Source organism: Anolis sagrei, chromosome 3 (genome assembly GCF_037176765.1).
Source record: "Anolis sagrei isolate rAnoSag1 chromosome 3, rAnoSag1.mat, whole genome shotgun sequence".
Lineage (NCBI taxonomy): Eukaryota > Metazoa > Chordata > Lepidosauria > Squamata > Dactyloidae > Anolis > Anolis sagrei.
In genome coordinates this window covers 244,473,697-244,492,656 of record NC_090023.1, presented here as the reverse complement: position 1 = coordinate 244,492,656, position 18,960 = coordinate 244,473,697, and positions in this window count along the sequence as shown.

The window sequence follows — 18,960 nt, the reverse complement described above, 5'->3', positions numbered from 1 at the left end:
GAGTACAGTTGAAGCCATTTCTGCAGAGTGCACTGCAAACACTGTATGTTGTTGCTAATAGATTTGTGTAAATGGGTGGCATTCAGAAACCTTTTACTGTTGCCAATTATTTTGTGACTCCAACACTGAGCTAAGCTAAGGGGATCCCATTTGGGGCTGGGACCCACAATATAATAAGCTGTGATCTAGAATTTGATATAGATTTCCTCTAGCACAGGAACAAACAGGATTTCATTTTCAGTCCTGGTAACATTTTGTGATTGGGGACAGGGTTAGGGTTAGGGTTGCAGCCTGGATTGGGGGGAGACAGGGGAGGAAAGAAAAGTGATGAAAGAAAGGCAAAAAGCTGACACAATATGAGGATTTAAAGATCAAACTGCAAATACTCTGGCACAAGCCAGGAAAGGTGGTCCCAGTGGTGATCAGCACACTGGGTGCAGTGCCTAAAGACCTTGGTCTGCACTTGAACACAATCGGCGCTGACAAAATTACCATCTGACAGCTGCAAAAGGCCACTCTACTGGAATCTGCATGCATTATTCACCCATACATCACATAGTCCTAGAAACTTGGAAAGTGTCCGACGTGTGATCCAATACAACAACCAGCATAGTGATCTTGTTTGTTGTGTACTAATTTTGTGTTTCAAATAATAATAATAATAATCATCATCATCATCATCATAACTTTATTCTTATATCCTGCCTTCATCTCCTTAAAGGGACTTGGGGGGGGGGGGGGAGGTTACACGGAGACCAAGCCCAATATAAACAAGGTTACAAAGTACATTGCTAAAAACATATAACAAACAGCTAAATAAAATAATAAAAGCAACAAATATAAAACATCATTAAACAGAAACCAAGCAACAACCAATCAATAGGCGGGAAAAGTATGCATGTGCATATTTGGGGCTAACAGAGCAGGACAAGGGCTAGAGCAAACACAGGCTGTTGGGCCGGGGGCTGGAAATAATGTGCTGGAGATCCTACTAAAAGAAGAGGGCTATGGAACTTCCTCCTTGGCAAGATTAGACCAGCCCCCTCCCTCCTGTCCTTCAGAAAGATAGTAAAAACTTGGCTGTGGGACCAAGCCTTGGGGCAGTGCAATAAGGCAACATTAGGAAACTTTACCCCGCTGACTGAATTCGGTATGGCTAATCTGAGATGGTTTGAAACAATTGGTTTTAGTGTTTATGTATATTTATAGCTTATTTTATGTTCTAGCATTGAATGTTTGCCCTCCCCCCTCCCCACACACACTCAAACAATGACTGATTTGGACAAATTTGGCACGAATACTCAGTATGCCCAAATGTGAACACTGGTGGACTTTGGGGAAAATAGACCTTGTCATTTGGGAGTTGTAGTTGCTGGGATGTATAGTTCACCTACAATCAAAGAGCATTCTGAACCCCACCAACAATGGAATTGGGCCAAACTTGGCATACAGAACCCCAATGACAAAGAGAAAATACTGTGTTTTGATGGTCTTTGGCGATCACCCTGACACCCCCCTCGAGACCCCCATAGGGGTCCTGACCCCCAGGTTGAGAAACAGTGCATTAAAGTCTGAAAACAATGCTTTCACTTTTACAATATTCTTAAGCCACCTTTTCCTACAGTGCTGAAATAGAATGGGCATGGATTTTTTTTTTTGCTGATGTAGACAACCCCTGTGTGTTCTCTGCTTAATTTTTTAAAAAAATCTGAATGTTTGACTATTCTGAACACGGCTGTGGTTGATAGCTCAATGTATCACACTTAATGCCTCTTGTAACAACACCCTTATTAACATCTCCAGGGTCATCCCCAGGTCCCACGTTTTGGACCTGAAAATCCCAGGGCCTGGGATAATCTTGACCTGGCAACCCTATTGTGTATTGTATTGTTTATGTTCATTTTGCGCTTGCAGATGTCTGATAGCTATGCATGATCTTACCAAGGTTAAAAAGAGAATAAAGCACATGTTTACCTTTTCCTAACTGATATCGGGAGGGTCCCAACAATGGTTAACTTTGGCTGCGCTGTGGCCATTGTTTCCAAAGATGAAATCTGTAGTAAGGGAATGATGCAGGCAATACGCCATGCAAAGTAAATCAACCTCATATCTAACTGACAAGAGGGGCCTTCAATTTTTCTTTTCCACTCAGACAGGAAGTGTGGCTCTATACATACAGCTGTGCTTTGGGGCATTTTTTTCCTTTTGGGGAGCATTAAACAGGAAATTGATGCCACTGGGTAAATATTCATTCTTCCCATCTTTTCTCGTGCAAAACAAGTACAGATTTGCTGCGGCTAGACTCCCTTCCTGTGGAACACAAATGCTTACCTCTGCTTCACGCAGGCAAAAATGTTCTCTAATTTATGATGAAAAGAGAGAGAAGGAGAAGCTAGTGAATGTATGTTGAAATCTCATCAGTATTTGCCACATACCAGGAGAAACCAAAGTCTGCTGCTTCTGTCTAATTCCCAGGCCAGTTCAGACAAGTTGCCAAACCCTGAATCTGCTGCAGGAGCCTCTCTTCACGTGGGGCCCCCAACCTTACCAGGTCTTAGTTGAAATGCTGGTATGGTGTCTGGTATTTATCTTCCATAGGTGCTCAGGGTGGGGCGTGAACTTTTTAAGACTGAAAGCTATCTGGACAGGGAGGGAGAGGTAAAAAGACAGGAAAAAACAAGGCAAAGAGTCTCTGCTGGGGGTTTATTCGGTCCTGCCTTTTAAATTCACATTTTTATCATTCCTGTCTAAGAGAAATAGGGGTTGAACATCTCTTATCTGGAATTCTGAAATACTTCAGAATCCATAACTGGGAAGTCTCACTTGATTGGCCATGGTGGTCCACACTCTTGTTACATCCCGAATAGATTACTGCAATGCGCTCTATGTAGGGTTGTCTTTGAAGACTGTTCAGAAGCTTCAATTAGTTCAACAGCAGCTAGATTGCTCAGTGGAGCAGCATACAGGGAGCATACCACCCTTCTGTTACATCAGCTCCACTGGCTGCCATTTGCTATCAAGGACAATTCAAAGTGCTGGCTTTGGCTTATAAAGCCCTATACGGTTCCGGCTCAGCTTACTTGTTTGGACGTTTCTCCCTCTATTATACATCTCAGAGGTTAAGATAGTCAGGGGAGGCCCTGCTCTCGATCCCACCTCCTTGCAAGTGTGATTGGTGGGGATGAGAGACAGGGCCTTCTCGGTGGTGGCCCCCATCTGTGGAACTCACTCCCTAATAAAATCAGATCAGCCCCCCCCTCCCTCCTGTCCTTTAGGAAAAAAAATATTCATGGTTGTGAAACCAAGCATTCGAGCAGCAGATGCAGCAATAATTATGAAAATTATTTATGTGACTGACAATGGACAGACCTCAGATTATGACTCTGGATTTGTTAATTCTTAAATGGATGTTTATAATTGATGTTTTTAATTAATGTTTTAATTGTGATTTTATTACTATTGCTTGTTTGGCATCTAATGGTCCTGGTTGTGAGCCACCCTGAGTTCCCCCCAGGGGTGAGGACAGAATATAAATGTCTGAAATAGATAAATAAATAAATAAATAACCATCCACCTGGGTGGCTGAGAGAGCGACTTCTTTGCTTTCTGGTGGCTCAGTATAAACAGACTTTGTTTCACGCACAAAGTTATTAAAATATTGTGTATAAAATTACCTTCAGGCCATGTGTATAAGAAGTAGTATATGAAACATAAATGAATTACATGTTTAGACTTGGGTCCCACTGCCAAGATAGCTCATTATTTTGAATAATGGATATTTCCCCTGTAGCATTTTTCTCACAGCTACAACCTGATATAACATGCTCCCCAACATTTCACTAATGGAAACAGGGACACATGTGGCCTAACAGTATTGGAGTGTGCTCCAAAGGGTGCAATCAGGTAACAAGAGAGAGGAATAGCATGAAAAACTACTATGTTAAGCAGAGAAACCCTAGAATTTAGATACTGGTTTTAGGAAAGCCTGAAAAATGGGGCAAAATCCTCAGATGAACCCATCAGAGTGGACAAGACTCTGACTTGCATCTCGTCTTCATCCTGCTGAGTTAACTAAGTGTAAAGAACTTGAGCATTTTGCAGCAACCGAAGTAAGTTCAGTGTCCCTGTCAGATGAGAACAATGGGAGCAACAGGATATCAACTACATTCTGAAAATGGTTATCTCCTGCAGCAACTAATAACTTTCATGTCAGTGAAATGGTGAATTCGTTCTGGGTTCTTGAATTCTGAGGGTTGCTGACCACAAAAATGGCATCTCCAAGTTCTGGCTTCATGGCAACAGAGTTGAGAAGGCTAGAGTAAGTGGAGCATAATGGAATGCCTGGTGGTTTGAAGTAGATCGAGGGCAGTGTTTCTCAACCTTCCTAATACTGCAAACCCTTAATAAAGTTCCTCATGTTGTGGTGACCCCCAATCATAACATTATTTTTGTTGCTATTTCATAACTGTCATTTTGCTATTGTTATGAATCGTAATGTAAATAACTGATATGCAGGATATATTTTCATTTACTGGACCAAATTTGGCACAAATTCCCAGTACACCCAAATGTGAATGCTGTTGGGGTTGGAGGAGGATTGATTCTCTCATTTGGGAATTGTAGTTGCAGGGATTTATAATGTAGACACTGGTCCTACAATCAACCTACAATCAAACAGCATTCTGAACTCCACCAATGATGGAATTGAACCAAATTTGGCACTCAGAACTCTCATGATCAACAGAAAATACTGGAAGGGTTTGGTGGCCACTGACCTTGAGTTTTGGAGTTGTAGTCACCTACATCCAGAGAGCACTGTGGACTCGTACAATGATGGATCTGAACCAAACCTGGCACGAATTTTCAATATGCCCAGAAACACTGCTGGAGTTTGGGGAAAATAGACCTTTTCATTTGGAAGTTGTAGTTGCTGGGATTTATAGTTCACCTACAATCAAAGAGTATTCTGAACCCCACCAACGATGGAATTGGGCCAAACTTGGCACACAGAATCCCAATCACCAACAAAAAATACTGTTTTGATGGTCTTTGATGACCCCTCTCACACACCCCTCAAGACCCCCATAGGAGTCCTGACCCCTATGGGCCAAATTTCCCACACAGTAGCCCCATGCCTTGAAGGGACTCTCTGGCGTGATCCTCCCTCCCGCCTCGCACGCTCTCTCTCACCCACACATGAACGCTACAATGCCATGTGCAGAGCACGCCTGCTCTCCCCTCCTCACTTGGAGTCTCAGAAACAGCCCTCCCCTTGGGTGAGGGGCCGGTAAATCACAGCAAAGGAGGGATTTTGGTGGGAGGATTCACCACCTCTTTCCAAAAAGAAGAGAAGGACCGGTGGAGAGATCTTCAGCCTTCTCTGCCAAAGGGCCATCAGAAATATGAGTTTTCTGATAGTGTTTGGCAACCCCTCTGAAACACCATTGTGACCACACACACACCCCTGGGGGTCTCAACCCTCATGTTGAAAAACACTGATCTAGGGGCATCCGTTTTTGATAGCTCTGAACATGGAGCACAATGTTAAATAGGTCCATTAATTTAAGTATTTGTAATTGCTTGGATGGGGAAATTTCCTTGCCCCTTGCATTTTAAAAAAGAGAGGGCGGGGGGGGGGGGGGGGAGGAAAATGACACCAATCCTTTTTTTTCCTAAGGAGATTACATCTATAATAACCAAGACTCGTGTTTGTGTCAGTCATGCTGTGTTTCTTCAAGTACTTTCTAACTTATGGCAACCTTATGGAAAACTTATTACGGGCTTTTCCTGGCAACGTTTTCAGTAGATGTTTGATTTTGTGTTCCTCTAAGGTCAAGAGATGTGATTTGCCCAAGGTCACCCAATGGATTTCCATGTCTGAGTGGAAATTTGAACTCTTGTTTTCAGAGTCATAGTCCGGTGCTCAGCCATTCTGCTTGAGATCCTATTATTAGTCACAATGAGGAGACTGAGCGACTACTGAATCAACGGTAGCTTGGTAAGTCACCAATTATGTAAATGCCCTTGATTCAATTTGTTCACTCTAGCTGGAACTAAGAATAGAATTCAGTCCTCTTTCTTCCACCATTGATAGGCCCAAGACCTAGACAATGGTTCATATTAAGGGACTCCCAAGGGTGTGCATCTTAGAAATATCTTGTATTCACAATGGATTAATTTTAATTGAAATCTGCCTTCAATATCTCACTGTATCTGGAGAACTCTAGTTCAAGCCAATAATTATTTTAAAAATCTTACCAAAGTAAAATCTAGGATTGCTTCTGAATTTTTTGTAACATAAGATGTTTTTAATGGTTATGTAAAAAAGGAAGTTTCATCAAATAACACCGGAAATTCCACTTTTTTACACAACTGTTAAAAGTACAGAGGCTATGTCCTTTATTTCACTTGGCAACCTTATACTTGAAGTGTCTAAAATTACCTAACTCTGCCTGTACTTGGCTTTGTGTCCATGCTTCATCTTAAAAATGAAGCATGGACACCCAGTGGTGCAATGGATTAAACCCTTGTGCTGAGAGGACTGCTGACCAACAGGTAAGAGATTCAAATCCGGGAAGAGCAGGTTGAGCTCCCTCTGTCAGCTCTAGCTCCCCATGTGGGGATATGAGAGAAGCCTCCCGCAAGGATGGTAAAACATCAAAAAAAATATCTGGGGATCCCCTGGACAACATCCTTGCAGACGGCTAATTCTCTCACACCAGAAGCGACCTGCAGTTTATCAAGTCCCAAAAAACATCTTCATAAGTCATACCGACAGTTAACAGTTGTGTGGAAGAGGGAATTTCAGGTATTGCTTCCTGAAATTTCCGCTTCTACACAACCCCATTAAAGATACAGGAACCCTGCTCTTTATTTCAATTGGAAACCATGCTCAAGAAGAAGACTGGGACTTTTGAGATCTCCCATACCTGCAGCTGTCAAAGGCCCAGAAGCTCTCTGTGGGGAGAAGACAATAAGTAAATAGAAAGGATTGTGTGTTTCTACATCACATGCAAAGTAGTTATGAAACAGCTGAATATATTTTCCAGTCTATCAATCAGGAATATGAATTGTGGCCCAGATGCTGGACTACAATTTCTGGCAGCTCTGCATGGAATGCTGGGAGTTATAGTCCAATATGTGACAAGCTACACAATTCTTAACCTTGCTACAAAGCTTCGCTGAATAGGAAACTAATAGTTGCTGCGCATTGTTCAGCTCTTTCACGGTCCTCAGCATGATTTGCATAGAAAGCAAATAATCAGCAAATGTGGCTGTTTAGATTTGTGGACTAGAATATGGCAACCAAGGAAGAGAGAGAAACATTCCTGACAGGCATGTAGCCGGGGGGGGGGGGGGGGGGGGGGCTTGAGGGGCTTCACCCCCCCCCCCCAAATTCTCATGGTGGTTCGCAAAAAGGCCTTACTGGTGAATTATTTAAACTGTTATGTTTATTCATATCATGATCTGATCACCATGCTCAATATATCCCATATGCATGGGGGTATTGGGGTAACGATACAAAAGGTTTGCTAGGGTAGACCCTCTTTCACTCAGACTCAACCCCCCCTGAAACTCAGCCCCCCCGAACCCCCCCCTGAAAAAAATTCAACCCCCCCTCCGAAACGAAATCCTGGCTACGGGCCTGATTCCTGATGACATAAAGGATGAGGAAGAGAGTTAAGAGATGGGAATGCTGAATGAATGGGAGGTGAGGTGTGGCTTGGAGGAGCAATGCCAACATGGAAATAAAATGATTTGGTTGAGACATTGTTGCCACAACAGTCCAGACTGGTGACCATCTGCCCTCTCCTTAAAAGTCTCCAACAAAGACTCCATTATCATCCAAGGCATCTGCTCCTCTGTTAAACAGTTCCTACCACCAGGATATTCTTTCTAATGAGTAGTTGAAATCCATGTTCTTTTGATGAGCTTCCTTTTCATTTGAACTGGGTTGTTTTGAGTTGTGTCCTTTGGAACAATCCCACCCCCACCCCACCCCCATCATCTGCGAGACAGGCTTCCTTCCTAGTATATGATTCATTAACACTTCTGTCTGAGAGCAGCCCCGGCTTTAAAATCAGCAGCAGACTGTCTATTGCAGAGCAAACAAATTCAGTGTACACAACAGATAGAATGGAGCCATTTGTAATGTGTAATTGGTCAGCTGGGCTCCAGCAGTGATATCACCAGTTTCGTTTCCTGAATTGAAGCACAAGATGGAACTCCTTCTGTACTCAGTTCTGCTTGCAGAGATCAGATTTGCAGCTAAGTTTTCCTACATCTCTTATGATAGAAGATCACTATCCAGAGGTATGAGGAATGTAAAGGAATTACAAACTGGCCACAAGGAGCACACAGCTTCATCCTCCTAGAGTGGAAACCAACCCATTGCCACTACCTCTGCTCTCACGAGGGCTGCCACCACTGTCTCCATCTATAATTTCCTGCCTGGGGCAATCACTTCCTTCTGTTTAATCATATCTTTGTAATGCCCCATTGTGAAATATTAGATGATACATGTCAAACAATTTCAGGATATTTGCAATGCTGTCACTTTCCATGTTATTGTGGTGCAGTAGGTTAAACTGCTGAGATGCTGAACTGCTGACCGAAAGGTAAGCGGTTCAAATCTGGGGAGTGGGGTGATCTCCTGCTGTTAGGCCCAGCTTCTGCAAATTTAGCAGTTCAAAAAACATGCAAATGTGAGTAGTTCAATAGGTACTGCTTTGGTGGGAAGGTAACAGAGCTCCATGCAGTCATGCCGGCCACATGACCTAGGAGGTGTCTATGGACAACACCAGCTCTTTGGCTTTGAAATGGAGATGAGCACCAAACCAGAGTTGGACACAACTTGACTTAATGTCAAGGGGAAACTTTTACCTTTATCTTACCACCAAGTCCTTTTGGGGAAAGGGGGCTGGATATAAATAAAGCCCATTGGGTTGCTGTTCCAGAAGCATGTGTCAGCTCCAACTTCTCACGCAGAGACATGAGAGAAGCCTCCCATGGGCTGGTAAACATCCTGACGTCCCCTGGGCAAGGTCCTTGCAGATGGCCAATTCTCTCATACCAGAAGCGACTTGCAGTTTCTCAAGTCGCTCCTGACATGAAAAAAAACCTGAAATAAGGAAAAGCATAGTAAACCCTTGCCTCGGTTTTCTTCTCTTTAGCTTCCCATACTGTTATGATCATGGGCTGGCTTGTTTGAGATAACCTCACTCACCCTGCATTGCTTGCACAAAATGTCCTCCACTCAGCACAGTATAGGACAAGTTGTGCTCCATTTACTTTATACATTCTCTCCCAAATCTACATGGGCTGTATGAGGATGCAACTCTCTGTACCATCATACCCTCTTTCAGACACGTACCTGACTGCAAATGCTGGATGTTTAATTTATGGGCATCGTGGCTTGGATCTAATGATGTCTACATCCCAAGCTTGCACAGAGATGTGGCATCCATTCTGTTCAGTTCTTGCAAATGAAAAATGATGGGTGCGATGGTAGCCTAGATTACATTCCAATTGGCTACCCATGCACTGCTCTGTCCCAACAAGATAGCAACTGATTGGTCAGTGGCAGTGGTTCCCAACCTGTGGTCCCTGGACCACCAGTGGTCCGCAAGAACTAAAATATGGTCTGCTGCCTCACTTTTACTACACCATTGCAACAAGAGAGACTGGTCTCTTAAAACTCTCTTAAAGTGCCAAGACTTATTCATTATAGTTTTCTGTAGGTGAGCAGATCGCAACTGTTGGATGGCATATGTTCTGTATCAGAAACTACAGCTGATGTGACCTATCCAATGCAATTATCTGAATCAGTACCCCAATAACCAAACTGAATCTAAAGTTGATCAAAAACTAATTCATAACCCTTTTGATACTAATGTTGGAGAGTGGTCCCTAGTCAAAAAAAGATTGGGAACCACTTGTCCATGGTTACACCATAAATTCACAGTCAGCTCTGCTTGCCATGCCAATGATAAATTGATAGTTCTTCCTCTCTGGACCTAGAGCTTCTGATCTGGTCAAACTATGCCAATGACAGAGCTTTTAGGGGGTGTTGTGTAGTTTCCAGCCTGTATGGCCATGTTCTAGCAGAATTTTCTTCTGACATTTTGTCTGCATCTGTGCCTAGCATCTTCAGAGCATTTTTTTTTTTTGCTTTATAAGTATTACACTCCTTTACATTTGTGGATGGCTTTACTCTGTTTATATTGATTTTTATATGTCTCTAGGATCATATAATAATTGGGTGGGATATAAATATTTCAAAAAATCACAAATGTTCCCATTATTGCATTAATATGCATGGTCTGTCTGTATGCCTTTTCATATTATTTGGAATCTGAATTAGGATTTCATTGCAGTTGGTCACCTTGAAGGGGGCATTTGGAAGAAAGGCAGAACACATATATAATAAACAAGCGAATTGATTAAACATTTCATCATCAACGGAAGCATTTCACATGCCATGGGAGCATGCAGAGCCTCACATTGTCAACACGCTTTCCTGAGTCTCCCCTGTCCTGGGAGAACGAGATGTTCCTAATATTTTTACAGCATACTTGACCTATCGTTTGTTCATATTCTCTCAATTTTGGTCTGTCTCAAGCATCTACTGGAAAAACAAGTAAGCTCACGTAAGGGAATGCAAAGATGACACCACTTTAATTCTCTAAGCCCCCCCTCCCTGATTTCAAAACGTATGAGAGAGAAAACAGAGACGGAAGAGAGGAAGAGGAGGCGACGACTATGGTTATCTGGCAGAGAAAGGCTTTTGGCTCCATGTTTATAAGTTTTCAAATTTCTCATGTTATAGAAGCGAGATTAAACAAACTCCACCAATCTGTAGACCAGTGTTTCTCAACCTAGGGGTTGGGGTGGTCATGAGGGAGTTTCAGAGGGGTTGCCAAAGACCACCAGAAAAACATATATTTCTGATAGTCTTAGCAACCTCTTTGGCAGAGAGGACTGAAGATCTCTCCACCTATCCTTCTCTTCCTTTTTGGAAACAAACAGCAAATCCTCCCACCAAAAGCCCTCCTCCACTGTGATTGGCTGGCCTCTCAGCCAAGGGGAGGGCTATTTCTGAGACTCCAAGTGGGGAGGGGAGAGCACGCGTGGTTGGCGCATAGCACTGTGGTTTGCATGTCCGGATGAGGGAGAGCGCGCAAGGATGGAAGGAGGCTCGTGCTAGCAAGTCCTTCAAGGCATGGGGGATCTGTGTGAGTCTGGCCCAATTTTATCATTGGTGGGGTTGCAAGGGCTGTTTGATTGTAGGTGAACTATACATCCCAGCAACTATAACTCCCAAATGTCATGGTCTATTTCCCCCAAATTTCATAGAATCATAGAATCATAGAATCAAAGAGTTGGAAGAGACCTCAAGGGCCATCCAGTCCAACCCCCTGCCAAGAAACAGGAATATTGCATTCAAATCACCCCTGACAAATGGCCATCCAGCCTCTGCTTAAAAGCTTCCAAAGAAGGAGCCTCCACCACACTCCGGGGCAGAGAGTTCCACTGCTGAACGGCTCTCACAGTCAGGAAGTTCTTCCTAATGTTCAGATGGAATCTCCTCTCTTGTAGTTTGAAGCCATTGTTCCGCGTCCTAGTCTCCAAGGAAGCAGAAAACAAGCTTGCTCCCTCCTCCCTGTGGCTTCCTCTCACGTATTTATACATGGCTATCATATCTCCTCTCAGCCTTCTCTTCTTCAGGCTAAACATGCCCAGTTCCCTAAGCCGCTCCTCATAGGGCTTGTTCTCCAGACCCTTGATCATTTTAGTCGCCCTCCTCTGGACACATTCCAGCTTGTCAATATCTCTCTTGAATTGTGGTGCCCAGAATTGGACACAATATTCCAGATGTGGTCTAACCAAAGCAGAATAGAGGGGTAGCATTACTTCCTTAGATCTAGACACTATGCTCCTATTGATGCAGGCCAAAATCCCATTGGCTTTTTTTGCCGCCACATCACATTGTTGGCTCATGTTTCCCCAGTTTTCACATTTGGGCATATTGAGTATTCAAGTCAAGTTTGGGCCACATTTATCATTGTTCGAGTTCACAGTGCTCTCTTGATATAGGTGAACTACAACTCCAAAACTCAAGGTCAATAGCCACCAAACCCTTCCAGTATTTTATGTTGGTCATAGGAGTTCTCTGTGCCTAGTTTGTTCAATTCCATTGTTGGTGGAGTTCAGAATGCTCTTTGATTGTAGGTGAACTATAAATCCCAGCAACTACAACACCCAAATGATAAAATCAGTCTCCTCCCCCAACCTCACCAGTATTCAAATTTGGGCATATTGGATATTTGTGCCAAATATGGTCCAATGAATGATAATACATCCTGCATATCAGATATTTACATTGTGATTCATAATAGTAGCAAAATTACAGTTATGAGCCATCAACAAAAATAATTTTATGGTTGGGGTTCACCACACCGTGAGGAACTGTATTAAGGGGTCACGGCATTAGGAAGGTTTTTTAAAGATCTTCTGGGGAGCCCTGCTCTCGACCCCGCCTCTATCGCAAGTGAGGCTGGCGGGGACGAGGAGCAGGGTCTTCTCGGTGGTGGCCCCTCAGGTGTGGAACTCACTCCCTGGGGAGATTAGATCAGCGTCCTCCCTTTTGTCATTCAGAAAAAAACTGAAGACCTGGATATGGGACCAAGCTTTTGGACATTCTAGCAGCTAAAGGAAAAACCCGATGATGAGCAGGAATTGATGGAACGGAATGGACATTCGGAACTCTGAACACTGAGCATGAGATTGTTTATGTATTGATGTTTTTAATCTGTTAATTTGTTTAAACTGTTTTTGTATGTTTGTTTAATTTGATATAGGCATCGAATTGTGCCTTCGTTTGTAAGCTGCCCTGAGTCCCCCCTCGGGGGTGAGAAGGGCGGGGTAGAAGTAATTGAAATAAATAAATAAATAAATAAGGTTGAGCAACACTGCTGTAGACAGAGCCTCCCATTCCATGGAATCTTATTTCCTTTTGAATAATGCTGCTCAGTGGGAAAGCTCTCAGGGAGAGGCTTCGTGAAAGCTATCCATCCCTCCTCACCCTTTGCAAAGATTGTTATCTTCATTTCACAGAAAGGGAACTTTTATGCTGGTTTAGAGAAGCCGCATTGTACTGTACTTGCATGCCCTATACATAGCATGAACATAATAAAAGAACTTGTTTTTCCACTGCTGCCTTACTCTTTGATCAAGAGGTAATCACAGGTTTTAAAGAACTTCCAAAAAGAAGAAGATAATATGGACAGTACCTTCTCATCCCTACCTCTTACATTTAAGCATGGAGACTCCTTTTCTTTAAATTAGTCAGCCCTCACTATCCATGGATTCGACATCCATGGATTCAGCCATTCCCTGTTTGAAAACTTTTTTAAAAATCCAAAAAGTTACCTTGATTTTGCCATTTTATTTAAGGGATACCATTTTACTACACTATTTTCTATAATGAGATATGAGCATCCATATGTTTTGGTATCCATGTGAGTTCTAAGACCAAATCCCAGTGGATACCAAGCACTCAGTGTATAGTGATGCTATAATTACATGCCCTTAAATATGCTAAGATAAGTTTTAACACCTACGACCTCATCAGTTGGCCTTCAAGGTTGCTCCATTTTGTAGAGGGGCATGGGTAATCTGACAGTCCGCATCGCCCAGCTCCAGCCAAGGGCAGTCAGAAGAGGGGAAGCATCAGCACATGTGGTGTGCATGGCTTCCCCCTTACATTGCAATAGCAATGTGGTAGCCCTCCCGTTTTGCCCAGCTGGTGGCATGCACGGCACCCATGGAGCTAGCACAGCATCATGTGATGGGAGTTAGCCAGCTTTGTGGATGACCAGGGATAAATTGGTGCATGCTGCCAAATTTAGTCCCATGTGACAAGGTGGATAGTTAGTGTAGCAATTCTATGAGAATAGTGAGGATTCTTAAACGAATTTGGGCATATCCTCAGAAAATGAATTCTTGGGCTTCTAAAGCCAAGCTGCTGATGGGGAAACCGTACTTGCAGTGTCAGTGATTCTTGCGTTGAGTATAGATCTAGTCATATTTAAAGTATGTCCACTGAAATTAAGAGGACGTGATTTCATAGCTAACTGGTGTCCCATTGATTTTAGTGGGTCTTCTCTAATAGCTCCCTCTGAATCTAACCATGATTTTGTAATGTTGAGGATACAGTTCAGTGAGGGCTTCCTAAGGCCAAGTTGTGTGTGTGTGTGTGTGTGTCAGGAGCAACTTTAAAAACTGCAAGTCACTTCTGGTCTGAGAGAATGGCTGTCTGCAAGGACGTTGTCCAGGGGACACCGGAATGTTTTATTCTTTCATGTCCCCACATGAGAAGCTGGAGCTGACAAACAGGAGCTCACCCCTCTCCACAGATCTGAACCACTGACCTTTTGGTCAGCAGTCCTGCTGGCACAAGCATTTAACCCATTGTGCTACCGGGGGCTCCTCTTGAGGCCAAGTGAGAATATGGAAGCGTTCCAGAGGAAAGGGAGCTCTTTCTCTAGAGTTTTGTTGTTGTTGTGCACCCTCATGCCTTTTCTGACTTATAGTGAACCTATCACAGATTTATCTTCTGAAATTGAGAGAGGGGTTGCCATTGCCTTCCTCTAAAGCTGATAAAGTGTGACTTGCCCAAGGTCACCCAGTGGGTTTCAATGGTTGAGCAGGGATTTGTACCCTGGTCTCAAGACTCATAGCTTGAAATAATATACCACGCTGGCTCTCCTTCTCCAAGGTATTCATAAATAAATTCATTGGGAGGAAAGGATTCGGCTGCTGGATAATCATCCACTAGAGATCTCTGTCACTAGTTAAATATGCTGGCAGGGAACTTGTTTGGACTGTTTTGTACCCTGTAAATAGATGGGATTGAAAGAATTCAAAACAGTACATCTCATTCCCTATCAAATATCCTTTATGGGAAGGTCATAAATCACGGGGAGTGGCACCAATCTGGTTTGGTTTTCTCAAGACTAAGCATTCTGTCTTATTATGGCAACTCTGTGCATGTTGCCTTAAATGACCCCATGTGCTCAGTGTAACACATAGGCCTAAATCCAGCAAAATGCAAGTCTCCACCAGTGTATATATGGTGGGAAACGGGGCAGAAGTCTCTCTTTCTTCTCACATCTTCCTCAAATGCATAAGAGCAGCCCAGTCAGGAGGGCTCATGGTCAAATCTCCATACCTATGGCTACTTGCTGGCATCAGCCGTAGGGCTACTGAAAGGTGGTACTGGGCCCTTTCACTCAATTCCCATTACTATCACAGGAATATTTGGTGAATTAATATAAGAAGGCCTTCTTGGCAGTTACTCCCTCTATGTACCTTGGGTTCCATATTTTAAGAAAGATGGGATATCAGTAAAGTAAAATTTAAAAGAGCAACAAATGTTATAGTCACTTTATGGAATGTCTGAGCACCAACATTTATATTTGTTACATTTATTTGCTCTCCTAGACCAAAATAGTGCCAAGTCAATGTATGTTTTTGTTGTTGTTGTGTGCCTTTAAGTCATTTTTCACTTATGATGACCCTAAGGCTACCCTATTATGGGGTCTTCTAGGGCTGAATGTGTATGACTCACCTAAGTTCATCCAGTGGGATTCCATGGCTGATTGGAGAATCTAACCCTGGTCATCAGAATTATAGTCCAATATTCAAACGACTATACCATGCTGGCTCTCCTATCCTTGTTTACTCAGTCAAAGGACTTCATCAGGTAAAGGTTTTTTTCTGCTTCCACACACTTAAAGATGGAATCCCACGGAGCAAATGATGTCATCCATTGAATGCTCCATCTCTGCAGCATGTACAAACAGGAGGATTTGAAAGCCAGGCAAGAATTGACTCCACTCCTCTCTCTGCATGTAGAAATACCAGAAATTTTGCCTTTTTGATAATTTCTTGTTTTGTACTTCCACAATTGTGCAATTTTAAATAAACAAAGGAAGATAAACACTTTTTGGACTGTGGTGTTGGAGGAAAATTCTGAGAGTGTCTTGGACCACAAGAAGATCCAATCAGTCCATACTCCAGGCAATAATGCCTGACTGCTTACTGGAGGGAAGGATATTAGAGGCAAAGATGAAGTATTTTGGCCACATAATGGGAAGACAGGAAAACGAAGAGGGACTGACCAAGAGCAAGATGGATGGATGGTATCCTTGAAGTGACTGGTGGCTTGAGCTTGGGGAGCTGGGGGTGGTGATGGCTGACAGGAAACTCTGGCATGGACTGGTCCATGAGGTCACGAAGAGTCAGAAGTGACTGAACAAATAAACAACAACAATTGCTCCAAGACAAGAGGCTAGTGTGACAAAATCTGTATTCAGTGATTTGATAAATATATCCAACTAAGTAAACTCTCCTGCCCCAACCATCCAATCCTGACCGAAATGTCATTTAGCCATGCATACATCCCCAGCAAAATGGACCTTTTTATTCCTATGCAACTGAATCTTGGTAAAGCAGGTGGAGGGAGCGAATTAGATCATGGCACAATTATAAGTAGTGATCATAAACATGGTTACAGATGGTGCATCTAGTTAACCACTAACTTGTTATGATCACTTAGTCACAATTTTGACACAATTACCATGATTGTAACTACCTTCCTCCCAACCTACTCTACCAGGCTTCGATTACAGGGGGGGGGGGGGGGGCATTTTGTCATCAATCAGAACATGATAAATGGTGAGCATGGATGAATGATATTTAAGTTTATTAATGAAGTAACAGGTGTAGAATACTAACTATTTGAATTGATACTATTACGTAGCAAGCAAACCTATGCACACTTATCAAGAAGCAAGGGCTGCCCTGTCACCGGGATGTAATGCTCAGTCAGTCTTCCTGATAGTCCCTTGCTTGGCCATCGTCTACTTGAGGAACAGAGTGTGCTGCCAGGACATTGAAATAAATGACACTTCTTAAATCCCTTAACAGTAATAGCTCTTGCCTGCCTGCTGCTCTGCTTTTGTATGCAAAAAAACACATAGCCATGAGGCACACAAAACAACCGTTTGTAAAATCTGCTGATTCTTCTCCTCTGTGCATAATCTATGCCCACAGTTTATGTTGTTCCCATTGCAGCCACGTGACTCATTTTTGTGAGCTAAAAATGAACTGAAATAAAACCTAAAATTAGAATGTAAAATAGATACATAAATTCCACTGAAACATTAAAATGGATGAATATGTTGCTGTGTTCATCTGTTTTGGTAATAACTTTCAAAAATTGACTTTATAAGCAAAAATAATAAAATTGATCATTTACGTAATTATGCATTATGTAAATTCCCAACCTTCTATTTTTGGTTGTTGCTATGTGCTTTCAAGTCATTTCTGAGTTATGCAGATCCTAAGGTTACGTGGTTTTCCCTACAGAATTTGTTCAAAGGCGGTTCGCAGTTGGTTTCCTTGAGATTGAGGGACTGTGGCTTGCTCAAGGTAACCCAGCAGGTTTCCATGGCCAAACACAGCAATTCAAACTCTGATCTCTCAGTGCCTTCATTGAAGCAGGCTTTTCCTTTCTTTGAGTAATTGCCCAAAGGCTCAGCCAAAATGCTCCGTTTCAGTTCAAATTGCGGACGCAGATGAGTCAGGAAAGACAGCCAACTGGGTTCTGCAAGAATATCAAAGTTTATTTATAGCAGCTGCTAGAGGCTTTCGGACACAACAAATGGCGTCTCTGGGGAAAGCCTCTAGCATCAAAGGTAGTGTTCTTTTATACATCAAAAGGGGTTCGGCTTTAAGAGCCGCCCCGAAGATTAAATCATTGGTTAAGAAAGCTGTCAATATTATAGTTATATTAAGCAATTAGCTCATATATTTTTAAGTTTCGCTTCGCAATAAGCAAGCCCCTTTTTGGAAACATCTCAAGACGCTGACATGCAAAATACAGCTGAAAACATCTGCTGATCTTGGCGAGTTTCAACTTTAGCCTTGGCCATTTCCTTTCTGCAAAGTTGGCAAGTCTCATGACCGATTTTTCACCCTTTTATAAAAAACTCATCTTGGGCCTGTCTTTGTCTCCCATATATGGTCAAGTCCATCCGTTCTCTTTTCTACATGCAACCTTTCTGCATACCTACAGCTGTACCTTTCTGCCTTATTCCCACATGTTTTTGTTTTGCGAAGCGATTTACAAAAGCGAGAGCAAATCAGCAAGGGTTAGATATTACGGATCTCTCCAATTATGCCCTTTAATGAGAGCTATCTTTTCTACCGAAGCTGCCTGATGTATATATCTCTGGCAAACTTGAAGCAAAATTGGAAAACAGCACATTAGCAACAAAAAGACAAAACCGCATAGCATAATCACAAGTATTATTTCTCTAAGCCATGATGCTGAAGGAAGCAGAGACGTCAACCATGAGAAAGGTTGCCATCCATCTTCTTTTACGTTATGATTTATTAACTCTTGCAATTTTTCCAAATCATCTTCAATTGTTTGGTTCAGATTATGAAACTGGACCACGCACTGGCCCTTTATTATAGAACAGAATCCTCCTTTTGTTGCCAGCAAATAATCTAGGGCTAGCTTGTGTTGCATTGCCATTTGGCTTAGTTCTTCAATTTCTGATTGTAATTGTCTAACTATTTTTCCTGTGGCATTTATGCTTTTCTCTAATCTACATGTGAGTCCCATGATACTTTTTCTGTTTTCTTGGGCCATTATTCCAGGATAGGACCCGAGAGTTAGGAGCCCTGTTATTAATCCTCCTCCTATCCTTGAGCCTTCAGTTTCGGACAGTTGTGAGTCCATAATCACTTCGTCTGAGCACTCAGGTCCTAGGAGTGTTATGGCTTTTAAAGATCTCTGAAGCCTCCTAGGGTGTTTAAGGACTCGTACAGGGAATGTCAGGTATCCTACCCCAACACACTGGTTTCTTCCTGGATGAAAATTGGTTG